The following is an 18,318-nucleotide window of genomic DNA, read 5'->3' as shown; positions in this document are numbered from 1 at the left end:
AAATTGTGATAATATTCAAACAAAAATAATGTTTTATTAAAATTGTTTTTATTATTTAAGTCTTAGACTATGCAAATGAAATGAAAACGTGTGATAATTGTATATTTTTCAAAGAATTTAACAATTGGAGTTGTTCAATTTTTATTTTTCGCTTATAAATTTATTAATTTTTAATCTTTTTATTTTTATTTTTTGTTACTTTTTCCTTTTATGTTAATTTATAATAGTTTATAATTTATTATCAATATAAGATATAATAATTTAAATTTTCATTATAATAAATTTTAATATATTTAAAAATGTTTGAAAAATATATAATAATACTATCTAAAAAAAAGAACGGAGATGGTGTGACGCAGGGAAACAAAAATGAAAAAGGAACGTAAGCGTTGTCTATGATAGCTCTTTGGCTAGAAGGCTACCATTGAAACTGATATAATTAGCTTTGTGAATCGCTATGGATAATCGTTGACGAAGAAAAAAACCCTCTCGAGGTTCTTCTGAGAGTTTGCTGATTTGTGATCCTAAGTTTTTGAAAAATGCTAAGGCGAGTTTGCCGAAGGTGCCAAGAGTGGTTGATATGATTGGGATGAAGCAATGATCGTTTATTATTTCTGTGTATTTAGAAATTTTAAGTTGTTCCTTCTGGTCAATTTTAAGTTGTTCCTTCTGGTCAAGGATGTTGATGGCGTGGTTGGATGGGGCCAAGGGGTCAATACAGGAATAGTCCCATACCAAAAGTTGGCCTCTCCTCCATGGGATTTGAGAGATCCCATCAGGACGTTTACCGTCAGATCTAAAAAGACCCTGTGGTTCTAACGTGGAAGGAATTTGGGCGGATTTCAGAGCATGTTGGATGATTGTATTACATTGCTTGTGTCTGATGAATCGTCCATTGCAGGAGCGACAATGTAAACTATGTCTACCCTTCGAGTCAACTGGCGAGTTGCACCCTGAGCAGATGTGGGGGTGAGTGATGGAACAATTTAGACGAATGCCGATGGCATGGGTAAATTCATTGTTGGATAGTTGAAGCTGAAGATTGGTAGATGGGATGGCCTCAAGAAACTCATGTCCCGTACCATTGAGCAAGGAAGAGAATAGGGTGCGGTCGGTAGATTGCATGCTAGATAAGAGAGTTTCAACGCAGCGAGCAACCACTGGTGCATCCCAGTCTTTCTGTTTATGGGTTGTGGGGGGATGAGAATCAGCATTGATCTTTGTTTTCCCAATATCCTTAGCCACGATTAAGGAAAGGTCTTCTTTAGAGTTATGGGCGGTGGTTATTGGCTTTGTCAAGAGACTACTCGATATGAAAGTAGTTGTTGCTGAGTCAAGTGGAGATCTGATGCCGAGACCACCAAATTTGGTTGGAAGAGTTGCTTGGGCCCAAGCGGTTTCGTTGAATCTGATATTTACTATTTTTTCGGTTAAGTCCTTTATTCCTTTTTCGTAAGTTTGGAGAGGAATAGGATATTTAAAAATTGGTGTTGACCGAAGTGCGTAAAGAATCCTTGGTATAAAAAAGAAATTTTTTAGCAAAAAAAAGGACTTGTGTGATGGAAGAAGTGTAAAGATGTCCTCCAGTTTAAGGAGTATGTCAAGTGTGGAATGAAGAAAGGTGCTTATTGCCTCGTGTCCTCCAACAGGCGATCCTAGATGTGTTAATTCAACGCTTGATGTGAATTTGAAATCGTGAGTGTTGGGAGCATTAGAATTTAAAAGTGAGAATTCAGATTTGCTCTGGTTAAGCGAAAGTCCAATGGCTGTGCCCATTTCTTTAATTATGGTGACTGCTTTGGCAATTTCACAACTGGGACCACTCAAGATTCCATCATCAATATACCAAGCGTGGAGCGATAGAGTACATGAAGAGTTTATTGATTTTATCATGTCATTGATTCCAAGACTAAAGAGAATGGATCCAAGAGGGTCACCTTTTTGGATACCCTCGACAGAAAGTATCTTTTCTTTGTTGAATTGTAAGATTGTTGGTGATTGGTAGCAATAGAAAAGAAATTTGGTATAAGCGGGGAAATGGAAGCAAGTTGAATGTAGGAACGTGTTGCGCGAAAGAGTGTTGTAGGCGTTAGAGAAGTCAATTTTTACTAGGGATTCGTTTTTTGGGTTATTTTCAAGGTGAATTCTTGTTAAGTGCACAGCGGCTTTACACCCACCAGGTATCCCTACACCAAGTTGATAGGGGCTTAGAATGTGTGCGGCATCGTGTTTGATTCTAGATGCAATTAATTTAGCGACCAATCTACGGTAAGTTGAACCAATGGCGATGGGCCGAATGTCCTTGTTTGGTTTTTGGAGTGCGATGAGTCTGGCACCGAATAGTAAGGGGGTAATAAAGCTGGGTACGTCTCCATTTAGGATTTTGTTGACTAAGTTTGTGATTTTAGTGAGAATTGAAACCTGTGTACAGATCACAGGAGAGGTAATGTCCTGTAAAAAAATTGGTCTAATCCCATCTAGACCATGAGCCGAATCCCGATGAAAAGATAGGATTGATTTCCTTACTTCTTCCTGTGTGAAATCTGCTGCACAATGGGAGAAGGGTTGGGGCAATATTGGCATAAATGTTGTTGTGGGATGCTTTGATCGAAGCTTAATTAAGGTTTCTAAATTGGATTCCGCCAGAGTGTCATTGGTTGAAATGAGTTTGAGGGCCCCATTGATATTAAGACTGTCAATTTTCTTCGAAATCAATGAGGCTTTTTGTTGAAGTGGGGTTATTATTTTTTTGTTTATGGGATGTCTGAAGATTTGGGACTCATGAAGATGAGTGTTGATGTTTAAACAGGCATCTTTTATTTGTTGAGTTAATGATTTTTGGAGTGATATGTCAGGTATTTTGAAAGTATTGTACTTAAAGTTTAAAAATTTTAACCATTCTTCTTCTTTGTTAAAATTTTGCAAAAGAGAAGATATGCAGTTGCTGAGTGATTTAGCTACTTGTATTCTCGCTCCTTTGGGTATTCTCGTTATGATACTTGGTTTTGTGGAGTTAAGAAAAATATCTGAGAATGAGGCACCAATTACTTCGTTTAAGGGATAATCTATGAGAGGGGGGGGAAGCGAGTAAGTGATCTGAGAAAGAGGCGTGTGTTTTGAATGCGGACACCTGTTAGAGATTGGTCCATGAAAAAAAAATTCTCCATCATTTGTTAAATGTATTGGTTTCATGCAGGATGGGCAGATTCTGCGTTCGTGGGGAATGGCCATAGGTATAAAAAATAAAAAAAATGCTGCCAATAATAAAGCAAAAGCACCTGTGAGAGGTCTGTTGATTGATGTGCAAAAATAGCAAAGGAATGATGAATATGTATGTCAGAAAAATCGAGCAACGAGCGAGAAAGATGCTCAATATGAGAGGTTTCAAATAAAAAAAGGATTTGATTAATTTATATAGAATTTAATAAAAAATTCGGATTTAATTTTATTTCTTTATATTTTATTTATAGGCTCTAATACTCAGCTTATCACACTATGGTAACTCTCTGTTACCATTTTACACAATGTTTTAGAATGGACCTATAAGAAAAATTTTATAGGCCCAACCAAATTAACAATTCTTTAAGATGAGTGAGAATATAAACGACCAATCCAAATCTAAAACTATATTGTGTTTAGAGCTTGCTCTTAGATGACATAATGGAAGCTAGATCAGTATTCGAGAAAATTATTGTGAGATATTATATTTATAAAAGATTATCTTCCCTTTTTAATGATATATAAACTATTACACAGTTGACCATTATTGCTTATCAAAAATATGCAATCATATGCTCTCAGAAGCTGTAGTAATATTAATAAATTACATAGCCACATAAATGATAGATGCTGGTTAATTTGCAGTCATAGCCATGACACCAAGGATGTTATCAGAATTTATTATGTTAGATAAACTAGTAGAAAGCCTGTCAAAAATGACGGGCAATGAGATTTTTATTCATTTTTTACGATAGAAGCCAGGTTCAAGCTCACAATATTAGGAAGCATCCAAGATCTTATAATTTAAAAAAAATTTATCAAGCCTAGCTCAACCCTTGATAATTTGTAAAATATATTCCCAAGTCAGGTGCAAGCTAATATTAATTTTGAGGTTCCAAGCCCAGTCCTACCCATTATAATTTTGGAAATTTTTTCCCACCTCAGAGATAGTTAAATTTTTAATATCATCACATGAACGGGAAATATCTGATTTACCAATTAGTCTAATATGGAAAAAAACATGTAAATTCCGTATTAAGGGAAACTGGGAAGGCCTGGGCAACCACTTATTAGAGAATCATGACAAATAAAATAAAAATAACCGACTTTTATACTTTTTTGTAATATGATCAATTAAAATTATATCTAAAAAATATGTTGTTTATTATATAGGGTTATTGCTGCTTTTCAGATAAATTTAATGTATGTCTTGCATTTCTGAAATTATTTGTCAAAGAATTTGATAAGGGATATATATTTTTTTATGTTAAGTAAAAAAAAAAATGCTGTCTATTTAAATTACAAAAATGCCATTAAACACTAATGAAACTTTTGCAAATTATTTATATATTTTTTAAGATATTTTTTTTTTGTTGAGATATAAATTTAGGATAATTTTTTAAAAAAATAATGAGGATTATTTATTATATATTTGATAAAATTAAGAGCAAATCCTTGTTGACATTTTAATTTTTGATGGGAAAAGCGACAAAATAAATCTGGGCGGTCGTCTGGAGAGAAAATAATTAATGTATAATTTTATATCATTTAGCGTTGTAGATGAAAGTGATGACAGATTAACAAAGCAGTGTACAAAACACATTACCTGACTGATAAAGATGATATGTCTATGCCTTGGGATGCTGGTAAAAGAAGAACGCAAAACGATATTTCTGTCAATATCAGCATTGGTATCCCCCTCTAAAATAGAATCATGAACGACAATGTTAACTCAACCATAAAACGGTCGTAAGTATTTTTATAAAGGCCACGACAAAACTACTGCATATATTTCCATTAATAAAGTTGATGAAATTGGCCGTACTGTACATTCAAGTTTGAACACGCAAAACGATATTTCTGTCAATGTCGGCATTGGTATCCCCTTCTAAAATAGAATCATGAACGATAATGTTAACTAACTCAACCATAAAACGGTCGTAAGTATTGTTTTAAAGGCCACGACAGAACTACTGCATATTTTTCCATTAATAAAGTTTGAAATTGGCTGTATTATACATTCAAATTTGAACATTCTTTTAAATATTCGTGAAAGTTTCTCAGAGAATCGAATAAAGTATATTTATATTAACTCCTAGTGAAGTGAATGATAGTATAGAATTAAATGTTTATATTTGTTAAAAAATAGGCGGAGGAATAGGGAATGTGGTAGTGGTGATAGTATAATTTGGAGAACTGGGTAAAAATAAAATAAACGTAGATATAAAACATAAGATATAAAAAAAATAAATAAACCTCCAGATGAGTTCATTTCAAGCGTAGTTCTTTATTATTTTGTCTACCAGTAACTCTAGAACGGGTAAGGCGTTTGTTTAATCGTCATTATTTTCTTTGCTTATCTTTAATAATAGATTCATCATGTTTTATAGCAATGTGAGGGATTAGGGTTAGCCTAGACCAATAAAGAAATTAGGCAAAAATATAAATAAACTATTGTTGAAAATTAAACAAACATTAAAATAATGTAAAACCGGTAGATGGGTCAATATTAGATGCATATTTCTAATATTTGGAGGGCTATCATCAAAAATTTTGGGGGACTTATCAAGCCTATTATGATATTCTAAATAAAAAATAACATGATAAATGTAATGTTATTAAGATTAAGGTTAATTAATTGTAAGGTAATTAAAAAATAAGATTAAAAAAAGGGGGGGGGGAAAGCAAGGTATAAATTATTATATTATAAAAATAATAAAAATTAAATTAAAGGAATTGATAAGGTTTGGCTATCATCAAAAAAAATTTTTGGGAGACTTATCAAGCCTATTATGATATTCTAAAAGTTAAAAAATAACATGATGAATGTTTAAGATTAAAGTCAATTAATTGTAAGGTAATTAAAAAAATAAGATTAAAAAAGGGGGGAAAAAGAAGGTATATTATAATAATAAAAATTAAATTAAAGGAATTGATAAGGTTTTGAGAAATAGTGGTTAATAGATAATAGAGATAGAAAGAAAAGAATGAGATAATAAAATTTAGTGATAAATAAATATATTAAAGGAGGGGATAAAAATGAAGAAAGAGTTATTTATAAGGATTGGAGATTATAAATAGATTAGGATAATATTTAAATATACTTGGTTATCTTCTTAATTATTGGTTATAAAAGAAAAATATGAGTATAAAAAATTGTAATGTAAGTACTGACAGAAATTGTATGTTCAAAATAAATATACAAGTTGAGTATCTTGTAGAGATTTCATTAATGTGTAATTGATAATATGAGATGAAAATTGATAAGGTAATCTAAAAAATAAAGAAAGGATTAAGTGAAATAAAAAGTTTCATTCTTATTTACAAAGTTTAGGGAATATTGTTTTTATCAATTCAAAGACGATTTTTCAAATCTCTCAATCCATGTTAGGTATGTGTACACCATCAATTCTCGAAATTCCATTCATCTGTTTGTAAAAATAAATAAATAAAATCAACAAATAAAAAAAATAAAAATAAATACGTACCGATGACATGACGTCACGATGACGTAGTGAGAACATCGGAAAATTATAATATAGATTGATAAAACAAAAACACTAAAAATAATTGGAAGAAATTATGCAAATATATTGAAGCCTTGAATTATTTGCATGACAAGGATGCCATATTAGAAATAAAACATTTTGTAACTATAAAATAAACCAGAGTGATATGATGAAAGCAATTAAGATATTATATATTATTGTCTTACAATAGTAGTTTGTAATAGTATCAAAAATATACTCGTATTAAAAATTTAACTCAAAACGTTTTTGTTTTTCATAGAAGAAAAAAAAAATAACTTTCGTAAAAACACGTAAAATAAAAAAGAAAAGATATCTAATTTATTAAATCTATTGTGGAATGAATAATAAGTTATTTAATTTATACTAATATTTAGAAATAAATAGATGGCGTTAAAGAATTAAATGCAAATTGTTACTTATATTTATTATCAAAAGAATTTATTAGCAAAATTTATTAAAATATTATATAAGTGTGAAATACGTCTGAAGTGGCATTTTACCTAATATTCTATAATCATATATAATAGAGGATTATAAACTATATGTCAACTTTTTATAAAGAAATCTCTTATACTTATTTGGACCTTGAAAATATTTTTAGGGATAAATGAATAATATAGTTGATTGCGATTTTGAACTCAACTAATTACAATATTAAATTTGTTACAATTAATAAATTATTATATTAATTTAATTAGGGTTATATTATAATTTAAATAATAAAAGACAATTAAGCTTCAACTGTTAATGCTAAATTAATATTTAGTAGTAATGTTGTTAATCGACTGAGTTGAGTCGACTTAGCTTAAAACTGAGCCAAGTTTTGGGTCAAAAAATTTTTAGAAAAATTTTAAATTTCTTTAAAAAAAATAAGAAGAAAGATTTTTATTAACTGCCTAATTTGAATTTAAATATAATGTTTACTATAAATAAAATATTATCAAATTCTGCCAATGCTAACTTAAACGCAAACTCCTAATCCTCGTCTAAGACCCAGAAAAATATACAAATACTGGAATAAAGAAAAAATTTAAATAGTTTAGTTATATGATTGTAAAATAAGTTACAAAAGATCTTCTTTGAAGATTTTTGAGCGAGATCTCGCTCAAAAATTTGAGCAAGATCTTTGAAGATCTTTTACTTTTAAAAAATTTTGAGCAAATCTTTGAAGATCGTAAAATTTAAAGATCTTTTATTTTTAAAAAATTTTGAGCAGCGATCTTAGATCTAGATCTTTAAAGATCTTTTATTTAAAAATATTTTAGACCAACAATCTTCATATTTTTTAATGTTATAGAAAATTATTATTTTTTTGATAATATTTTTTGAAGTAAATGGGTTAGTAAGCATGTTAAATTAAAATAAAAATTCAATAAAGATGTACCGACAATTTTCATAATCGTTATTTTTTTTAAACTTTTTTTGACATATATGGGTAAAAAAAAATTTATATTAAAAAAAATTAAAATTAAAATTTCAATGAAGATGTAATGTAAGTATCACAAAAAAGTGGCAATTGTAATAATCGTTATTTTTAACTTATTTGTTTATTGTATCGTAAATAGGTTATAATTATTATTATTAAGATGTAAAAATAAAATTTCAATGAAGATGTACCATAGAAAAGTGACAATTGTTATAATCGTTATTTTTAAATTTTTTTTAAAGCATAGATGTTAACATGTTAAATTAAAATTTCAGTGAAGATGCACAGGAAAGTGACAATTGTCATAATCATTATTTTTGAACTTTTTTGAATTTTTTTAAGGCAAATGGGTAAAAATTGATATTGTTAACATGTTAAATTAAAATTTCAGAGAAGATATACTACTGGAAAGTGACAATTGTCATAATCGTTATTATTGAACTTTTTTGAATTTTTTTAAAGCAAATGGATAAAAATAGATATTGTTAACATGTTAAATTAAAATTTCAGTGAAGATGTACCACAGGAAAGTGAAAATTGTCATAATCGTTATTTTTGTACTTTTTTGATTTTTTTTAAAGCAAATGGGTAAAAATAGATATTGTTAATATGTTAAATAAAAATTTCGATGAAGATGTACCACAGGAAAGTGACAATTGTCATAATCGTTATTATTGAACTTTTTTAAATTTTTTTATAGCAAATGGGTAAAAATAGATATTGTTAATATGTTAAATTAAAATTTCAGTGAAGATGTACCACAGGAAAGTGACAATTGTCATAATCGTTATTTTTCAACCTTTTTAAATTTTTTTATATTGTTAACATGTTAAATTAAAATTCCAGTGAATGTACTACAGGAAAGTGACAATTGTCATAATCGTTATTATTAAACTTTTTTGAATTTTTTTAAAGCAAATGGGTAAAAATAGATATAACCTGTTAGATTAAAATTTAAGTGAAGATGTACCACAGGAAAGTGACAATTGTCATAATCGTTATTTTTAAACTTTTTTTGAATTTATTTAAGGCAAATGGTTAAAAATTGATATTGTTCATGTTAAATTAAAATTTCAGTGAAGATGTACTACTGGAAAGTGATAATTGTCATTGTACTTTTTTGAATTTTTTTTAAGGCAAATGGTTAAAAAAATAATATTTAAATATATATTCAAAATTGTAGATCTCAAATTTTAATATGTTCTGAGATATAGCTAATCAAAATTGGGATAAAATTGACCTCACCTTTGTGGTTAAGGGATTTTTTTCCACCTTTGTAGTGAAGGATCAAAAAGTATGGGTTAAATTTTAAATGGAGAAATATTTCGATGTTAATATTGAACTATTTGCTAGGTTTACAATAAATATTCATAATTAAAACTGCCTTTCGCGACTCGAATTGATAGAGTAAAATAAAAAAAATATAAAATAATTTCAGAATAAAAAAAACTAAATCTATCCAATTGAATAAGTTAGGTCAGGTTTAATATTTTTTCAAAACCAAGAATTTGACAATCCATAAATATATTTAAAAAATCTGGGCTCGTAATATAAATTTGAGCTATGCCTTATAGCTCGCAAAGGCTTGCTGTTTAATGACGTTGTACATTATAAAAGCACGACTTTACTTAAATAACGCTCAAATTATAGAAGTTATAAGGCACCACTTTTTAATATTTTATAATCTAAAGCCATCAAATATTTAAGAAACATGATGAGCCAATATTTTTTATTAAAAAAAAATTAGATTGGGAACGGTTATTTTTTAAAATTAAATGGATAGGACCTTTCTAACAACAAACCTGGTTAACAATATATTTTTTTAATAATTATGAAATAATAAATAATTTTCAAAATATCTTTATTTTATCATTGTTTAATAAAAAAGTTTAAAAATATTACATATGACAATTGTCAGTTTTCTATGTTATATATAAAAAAAATCAAAAAAGTTCAAAAATAACGATTATGCCAATTGTCACTTTCCTGTGGTACATCTTCACTGAAATTTTAATTTAACATGTTAACAATATCTATTTTTACCCATTTGCTTTAAAAAAATTCAAAAAAGTTTAATAATAACGATTATGACAATTGTCACTTTCCAGTAGTGTATCTTCTCTGAAATTTTAATTTAACATGTTAACAATATCAATTTTTACCCATTTGCCTTAAAAAAATTCAAAAAAGTTCAAAAATAACGATTATGACAATTGTCACTTTCCTGTGCATCTTCACTGAAATTTTAATTTAACATGTTAACAATATCTATGCTTTAAAAAAATTTTCAAAAACAACGATTATAACAATTGTCACTTTTCTATGGTATATCTTCATTGAAATTTTATTTTTACTTCTTAATAATAATAATTATAACCTATTTACGATACAATAAAACAAATAAGTTAAAAATAACGATTATTACAATTGCCACTTTTTTGTGTTACATTACATCTTCATTTGAAATTTTAATATAAATTTTTTTTCTACCCATATATGTCAAAAAAAGTTTAAAAAAAATAACGATTATGAAAATTGTCGGTACATCTTTAATTTTTATTTTAATTTAACATGCTTACTAACCCATTTACTTCAAAAAATAATATAAAAAAAAATAATTTACTATAACATTATAAAATATAAAGATCTTTGAAGATCGTTGATCTAAAATATTTTTAAATAAAAGATCTTCAAAGATCTAAATCTTTGAAGATCGCTGCTCAAAATTTTTTTTAAATAAAAGATCTTTAAATTTTACGATCTTCAAAGATCGATCTTTTGAAGATCGTTGCTCAAAATTTTTTAAAAGTAAAAGATCTTCAAATTTTACGATCTTCAAAGATCTTTTTATTTTGAGCAAATGTAAAACTCTGAAATAACATTTAAATGTTTATATTTGACTGTCTGAGGGGTTAATTTCATATTACTTTATATTATGTTTCAATTGGTTTTAAATGTTTATATTTTACTATTTGAGGCGCTATTCATTTTAAAAGTATATATTTAACTGTATGATGATGTATTACTCATATATAATAATCTCATTATAAAACATTAATTTTGTATAAAAAACAAAATTTCTTTCGACCTGATTTATTCTTTCATATCAATTCTAAACTTTCCCAATCAATAATACCACACCACAAGCTAATCTCTAATTCTCGTCCAACTTGATCTAATTCTATCACTTCAAAACCAACCTATCAACAAAATTGATCCTTCCACCCCCCCCACCTCCCCCTTGGTGGAGGATAGGGGCACCAGTTTATTGTAAGCTGGTGGGGAGAAGACGAAGAGATGCTATTAAGAAAAATTGATGCTAGACACGATATAAAAAAGAAATTTTTCGTTTGCTTCTGCGCGAAATTAAATGGTATTTAAGACAAAGAGCTGAGAAATTTTGTAATCATACTTCATTTTGGCAGTCAAAAAGTTTTTTAATAAGGCCTGTTATAATATAATAATTAAATTCCATTATTGGCAAATATTATTATATTATATCAATTAGTCCATATATAGTATAATATATCTCTGTTTAGGTTTACAGTATTTTTACGAGAAAAATCTATTATGGATTGTTATATTGACCCCCCCCCCATCCCATTGGCCCATGTACAGTGTATGTTATGCCTGTTTATGTTTTATTGTGGATAGCTATATTAACCACTGACCAATAGCTAATATATAGTGTAATTTATACCTTTTTATGAGGGTATAATTACGAAAAAACTATTGTGGATAGCTATATTGACCGCTCCTCACCTATTTTCTATTATTTGTTGGTATACTAATTATTGTTATTTCTTTCTTTTCCCAATATATCTACTTCCTTCCCCATTATAATGTATTAAAAATTCCAACTTCTCAAAAATAATGTTATAAATTATTTTAAGAAAGAAACATCACATTCTCCAAAATAATGTAATATTTAGAGATTTTTAAAATATTGTTTTAATTGGTGCATGTAGTTACATGATTTAAAATAACATTTAAATGTTTATATTTTACTGTATGAGGCGTTAATTTAATATATTTTATATTATGTTCAATTGATTTAAAATGTTTATAATTTATTTGAGGAACTAATTTCATATCATATATTATATGATATTCAATTTATTTTAAAAGTATATATTTGACTGTCTGATGATGAATTATAAATATATAAAATCTTCATTATAAAACATTAATTTTGTATAAAAAACATCCTTATAAAAAATAAAATTCTCGTTTAACCTGATTTATTCTTTCATATCAATTCAAAACTTTCCCAATCAATAATACAACACCCAAAGCTAATCCTAAATCCTCGTTCATCCTGATTTAATTCTATCATTTTAAAATCAACCTTTCTACCTAATCCCTACACATAGCTAGTAAAATGTTGTCTATACCGGAAAAACAACAAATGAAAGTTAAAGACATCGTTAAATATATTGGAATGTCTACAGCGTCAGTTCAAAAATTTAGACGAGATACATTTCCAGAAATAAATGAAACGGAAGGTAAAAATTTGCACAATTGAAATATGATTAGTACTTCATCATAAAATTATAGAAAGAGATTATAATGGTGTATTATTCCTAGAGTTCATTCGAGTATTTTTCCACCTATGCAATTATTGTAATGGATGATATAAATCCCATTTAATCGATGCCTACAAATTTAGGATTAAACCGACATATTTACCCCAGCTTAATCATATAGAAATTTATTTTAGTATATTCAAAAATAAATCTCGGGTAACACTCCTTCGATCTAATTCACAAGATAAAATTATTACCAATATTATTAAGCTCTTTCGTGGATTCATTACATATGATTTTACGAATTTTATTAAAATAATATGCAATAATATCTGGAATTGGGTTATCAAGGCCAGCCGATTAATTAGGTAATCCTTAATAATTAATTTAAATTAATAATTTTTATTTTTACTGTTTTATATTCTAAAAAGTTATCATCCTTGATAATGTAATCGATTTTTCTTCATCGATTAGGTTAGTTCTTTTTATGTCCTTCAGTCATTTTATATTGAAGTTATAAAATTTAGATTTTTTGTTAAACGATTTTACATAATTTTTTATTATATTAAAATTAACTTTTACCCTAAAGTATCCATTAGCTTTAACGATATTTTTTATTATTTTTTCTTTTTTAAAACATTACACTACCTTAAATACAGCTTTTATTTTTTTTTGTAAAATGTATTTTATTGATTGAATTAAGTTAAAATTCTATTTAGTATATTAACTAAAGGAAACATGATTTTCGAAATAATCAAAAATGTAATGCATAAATTTAAAATATTATCTGCTCTTATTATTATAATTATTTTAGTTGTTTATCTTAAATTTACATTAGTTAATAAATCTTATTATCCAAATTCCAGTTTAATCGTTATTTTCTTCAATCTTCGAAGTCGAAGAACATATGGAATGATTTTATAATATTTTGGTTTTATATATATATTTTTCCGGTCATACGTTACTTTATTTGAATATTTACTGATATAATATGTTATCAAAATGTATAATTAATTTTTTTAAAATTAATAAAGGTGAAAAATGTAGAAATAGAGTTTACAGGAAAGGATAGGGGATATAAATAGGAAGCTAGGAATATGGAAGGTTATTTAATGGAAGATATAAAACTTAGATAGAGCGAATAATGGCGGTAGCAAGTCTTTGACGTAAGAAAAGGGATTCCTTAGGCTGATCGGGTTTTTCGTTAATCCGTTTGCCTAATTCTTTAAAAAACGTTGTTTGCTATCGAAGGTGGTGAGAATGGAGCAGGCGATGGGTATAAATAAGAGAGAAGGATATAAGGAACCGTACTTTATGATTTTTCGAGATTCTGCGAGGGCATCGAGTTAGATTGTGCATTTGGGTCAATGCAGGCGAAATCCCAAACCAGGAGCTGACCCCTTGACCAAGGAATCAAGGACATTCCTTCAGGACGTTCCATCGGTTCTAAAAATTCCGGTTGGTTCAAGTCTAGATGAAATGCCTGCTGATTTGAGGGGGCATTGTATGATGTCGTTGCATTTGGTGTGCCGTGAAAAACGGCCTCAATAAAAGCGAAAATGGAGAAAATGTCTAATTTTGCTATCGACACTGGTTTTGCAATGTATACATTGATACGGTAGAACAATTTCGTAATTGAGCCGTAGTCCAATAGCAAATCTTAGCTCGTCAGCGGGGAGCAATAAATAAAAGTTATCAGAGGGTATGTTATTCAGAACTCGTAACCGGATCCTTGGTATAATTAGTGAAAAACTGTGAGATCGTCGTCGTGAAAGCTCGATTTTAGATAAGCGACGGAGCCTTAGTTGAGTGGAATATCCCAGTATCTCTGTGAACATGAGGCGGTTCGTGGAGTATTTGGGACAACGGAATTTTCCCAAATGGTCTAGGCTTCAACTAATAAGGGGTCAGGGAAGTTAGATAGATGACTAATGTGTGGGTCAGATGAAATACGGGGGGCGATGAAACCACTAATGGAAAGAGTTAGAGGTGAGCGTAAGCCGATACCCCCGAGCTTGCATAGAAGTGATGCTTGTAACCATGAATTATGGTTAAAGCGGAGATTAAGGTTCTCTTCAGCAAGAGATTTGACGGAGATTTCGAATGATTTTAATGATTCGGGGAATTTGAAAATTGAGGTGGATCGAAGGGCATAACGAATTTTAGGAATGTAGTAAAAGTTTTTGAGGAGAAAAAAAGCATGAGGAAGGAGAAACTTAGAGATGTTTTGAAATGAAGTAATCAAGATGATGCGTTAGTGAAGAAGTGATTGATGAATTCCAGACCATCGACTGGAGAGCCGAGATGAGTGAGGGATAAGAGTTCGGTTGTGTGGAAGTTGTGGATAAATAGAATGGAGGGACAGATCTCGGTTTTTTGTTCGTTGAATGAGAGTACGATAGCATGGGAATATGTTTTGATGATGGCGAGTGCCTTAGTAACCTCGTTAGGGGGACCGCAGTGTATTCCGTCGTCAATTTGACCATTTCATTGATTCCAATGCCGAAAATTATCAAACCCAGAGGGTCGCCTTGTTGGATCCCTTCTGATGATGAAAGTAAATAGTTGTTGAATTGGAGATTAGATGGCATGGAATAGCAGGATGGAAGAATTGAGAAAAGGTGGGAAATGAGTGGCACATTTGTGGGAGAAAGTGAGAGCGGCGAATGGAGTTGAAGGCATTAGAGAAATCAAAAAATAGAAAAAAAAAATATATAACATATTTTTATCGAAATAAATTTATTTAAATTTAAAGAAAAGAAATCCTAAAAAATATTAATATTTAAAATTTTATGAAAGATTTTTTATTCATAAAAAATCCCAAGTTTTTACAAAAAATATTTGGATTAAAAATAGTTAAAAAAATTTTTTTAAATTAATATTTTTTTACGTAAAATATATTATAAATAAACAATAGATTTCTGTTTAAACATTGCTTGCCCCTTCTTTTCTTTATTATATCCCTTTAATCGAATAATATATATGCTTTGTTTAAATATTTTTGTTTTTATTAATATATTACATACTGTAATAGATGGATTTATTACTAAGCGGGTTATGCTAAGGCTTGATGTAGGTTAGGGTTATTAAGCATAATATTAGATTATAACTTGTTGACCGTATTAGCGATTAGCTCATGGCTATACAACAATAATAGTTAGGAATGATATTAGATGAAGAGTAATATTATATATTTTATTAGACACCAAACTCATTACATTGTGTAAAATCTAACAGATTCTTATGCTTTTATTACCTAAAAAACTAATATAACACATACATATCATAGTCTACTAAGTATAATTCTAAAAAAGAATTTATTAAACATCTTAAATTATCTTTAGAGCAGATGATATTTTAAAATAATACCTATTGTATAAAAACTACTAAAAATGATTGCAATCATATTTTTACAGGAAGATTTTAGGATTAAAAAAATTTTCAATAATTAATTGGTGATTTAAAAAAAAGGAAATAAAGAAATTAAATATCTCAAAATGATATGGCAATTTTAGGAGAGTTACGTCATCTTGTTTATAATTTTGTTTTAAAATATATTCGCTAAATTTTTCTTTATACCTATTACTCTCGAATTATCACATGTTGTTATTAGCTCCCCTATCCCAAACTCCTGAATTTTTTAAAGAATTTAAAATTTTTGAATGACCATTACCTAAAAAGTTTAAACAATGAAGTAAATATCTAAAAATGAAAATAGTATTTATTAAATTTTATAAGACAAAAAAATCACAATTTATTAAAATCTAAATAAGGACACTTGCCTTTTTTTATTAAATACTCTAGCCCGGGCTATATTTTCTTAAAAATGATAGGGCCCAATTACTAATTGCTATCTTTTATGGCATATATACAAATTTACATTTCTTTATCACATTGATATCAGAAACAAATACGCTACTAATTTATTCTATGGATTGATATCGATGACATAGAATTGGAAACAATGACAATAACTGAAAGCTTTATATTGAAACCTAAGAAAATTAGGCATAAGTAGATGGCATATTAAATTATATGTCAATTGAGTAAAAAGCAGAGTACTATCAATTTAATATTTGTCTACCTCGATTAGCAGGGAGCCAAATCTATCGTTCCAATATTAATATAGGGTCATTCGAAGAACACTAAAAGATAAATCTATTTATCTCCTTCTACTTTCATAATTCAAATGTAAAAGGTTCATGATTAATCAGGTAGCACTTACAAATCTGCAATTATTATTACCGCAGAATCCTTTCGAATCTATTTCAGATCTTGATAGAGAAAAAATTAAATATTTAGTAATGATTGTGAGGATATTAAAGTAAGTCTAGCTGAATTCAAAGTATGGCATATAAGGTTAAATATGGTTTATTATATTCCAAAAATGCTATAGATGCTCGCATAATTTTAAACATATTTTCGACTATTTTCCTAATATATAAATTTATTTTATATTTTGGCAACTCTACTTATTAGTACTTCTACCAATGGAGAATATTTTCTTCTTTAACAAGAGTAAAAACATATCTGAGCTGAGAAGTAGCGTTGTTAAATGGTTCAATTTTTAAAAAAAGTTAACTCAATATTTTAGCTAGAAAAGAGTTTGGCTAATAGATGTCCAAACATTTTAGCCATCTGTGAGCAAAATCTTCAGGCTTGTGATACATTTTTATGAATAAAATATTGAATTACGCTGCATTTATAGTAAACGCGTTATCTTTAAGCTTTGCTTTATTTAACGCAGTGTATTATCAGATGATTCAATTTTAAAACTATTTTTAAGATAAAGGTAAAATAGAAATAATTATTTAATACAGTATACAAGAAAAATCATATATCTTTTTTCGAATTCACTATTATTTTTATAATTGAATCGCATATTTTTTTTACCAACTCAACACAACATAATGTTCTTCAAATTTTATCGCAGTGTTATCATCATAACACTCCATATTTATAAATTTATACCTATTTATTAGCTATATTTTGTAATAACCTACGATAAATGACGCAACGCTGAAAGATAACGCGTTTACTGTAAATGAGGCCTTAGCCGTGCTTAAATCGACTCAAATCAAGATGTTTAATCAACACTACGGAGAAGTATAACCTCTGAAAATAGATTAAATAAGTGCATCCCGTATATACATAGTCGACACCAAGCACTTAAAATCATTGAAAAATTAGCTCAATCCCAAATCTGAATTTTGCATTATAATTTATAATATGCTTTCTAATTATATTCTTTCCCATTTTTAAATACACCATATTTTTGTTCAATATTTTATATGTTTATACACAGTTAATAATTCTTAAGAATATTGTTTTAATCTATATTTCAATTTATAGATCAAATTTTAAATGCTTAAAAAATTTATACATTATTCTAGAAATTTCTTTCGTACATTTATTTTATAGTGATTCATACTAGTGATCTACATCGGGTATAATTTATCAAGAAAAATATATCAATTTATTAGGCAAAATGTAATATCATATTTAAAAATTTAAGCCCGACCCGACTTAACTCGAAATTTTAAAAAAATATAAGGCCCGACCCAGCTTAAACTGAAATTATTTCTTAAAAATAGACGTGATTTAGATTTTAAATTCA

The sequence above is a fragment of the Gordionus sp. m RMFG-2023 genome, chromosome 3 (assembly GCF_954871325.1).
Source record: "Gordionus sp. m RMFG-2023 chromosome 3, tfGorSpeb1-WG-v2, whole genome shotgun sequence".
Classification (NCBI taxonomy): domain Eukaryota; kingdom Metazoa; phylum Nematomorpha; class Gordioida; order Chordodea; family Parachordodidae; genus Gordionus; species Gordionus sp. m RMFG-2023.
The sequence above is the reverse complement of the archived record's forward strand: the minus strand, read 5'-3'. Positions refer to the sequence as shown.